Raw genomic sequence first — 1497 nt, 5'->3', positions numbered from 1 at the left:
AGAGAGAGAGAGAGAGAGAGAGAGAGAGAGAGAGAGAGAGAGAGAGAGAATCATCGAGTAAAATCGAAACTGCAAGGTTTGCGCATATTATGATTGAATATAAGTGAGGAAGTATTCAGGATTGTTATTAAATTCGGAGATAAACTGTGCATAAGGAAGAATTCTTTGTTGAGAAACGTGCAAAGTTTGGTCTAAGAAAATTCAATGACTTGGTTTGTCTTGCTTTGTTTGTCGGGTTATCTTGCTATTGCTGATTTGTGTGCAGAATCTTATATATGTTTTTTTCCTAGCTTGTTTTATTTGTTTTTCCAATGGTCTTTTTTTTTTTTTTTTTTGTGTGTGTGTGTGTGTAAGAGGAGAAAGCTGGCCAAGGGCAGCAAAATCAACCAATCAAAAAAGCCCACTTACTTGCCAGTCTCCAAATAGGTCGAAAAGAATTAGCCAAAAGAATGGGATAAATATCTTGAAACGCCCCTCTTAAATGAGTTTGTCATAGGAAGATGGAAATTCAGAAGTAGGTATGGAGTTCCAGAGTTTACCTGAGAGAGGTATGAATGATTGAAAGTACTGGTTATCTATAGTGTTGCAATAAAGAAGAGGACATAATAGGGGTGAGAAAGAAAACCACTCTAGCATTTTATTGAATAAGTAATGTAGTGACTTAGAGCGTTATCATGAATCATTAATTGGTTACCCTTTGGAATATCACTCATAGCGTAAGTCTACATTATATTTACGCGCTTTGACGAAGTTAAGGATATAAACAATATGATTCTGAGCCTCTCTTATGCAATCCTTGGCACTGCTTACCCACGACAGACGAAAGATAACAATCATGGTCACACACACACACACACACACACACACACACACACACACACACACACACACACACACACATAGAGTATCATTAGCGGCCCAAAAACCCGGGTATGGCGTGCGGGGCTGCAGCCAAGGGTAACAACATTGGCGGAAAGTGTGGCGCCCTCTCCATCTCTGTTTGTCTGTCCGTCCATTCGTCTGTCTCTTTCTCTCTGTGTCTGTCTATGCGTCTGTCTGTTTTATGCGTGTCTACAGCTTGTCGCGTGTTGACCGAAGGGGCTTCGCGGTTGGTGTCCAAACAAAACCAGCGCCAAGTGATTTTTTTTCTCTCTCTCTCTCTCTCTCTCTCTCTCTCTCTCTCTCTCTCTCTCTCTCTCTCTCTCTCTCTCTCTCTCTCTCTCTCTCTCTCTCTCTCTCTCTCTCTCTCTCTCTCTCTCTCTCTCGCTTATACACAAACAGACATAGTTGATATGTCCCAAAGTCAACCTATATAGTTCTTTTTTTTTTTTTTTTTGAGGGGGGCAGAAGTGTCTTTGCTGAAATCTTTAGTGACATGGAAGTAACGATGGTTGCGCTTGTGTCACACACAAACGCATTTATAACTAAACTTGATAGAAAAAGAAATAAAATTTCAGCGCTTTTTATTGCCATGATCATACTTTGTTAACATTGAGA

This window comes from Portunus trituberculatus, chromosome 43 (assembly GCF_017591435.1).
Source record: "Portunus trituberculatus isolate SZX2019 chromosome 43, ASM1759143v1, whole genome shotgun sequence".
Taxonomy (NCBI): domain Eukaryota; kingdom Metazoa; phylum Arthropoda; class Malacostraca; order Decapoda; family Portunidae; genus Portunus; species Portunus trituberculatus.
Note: the sequence above shows the minus strand (reverse complement) of the source record.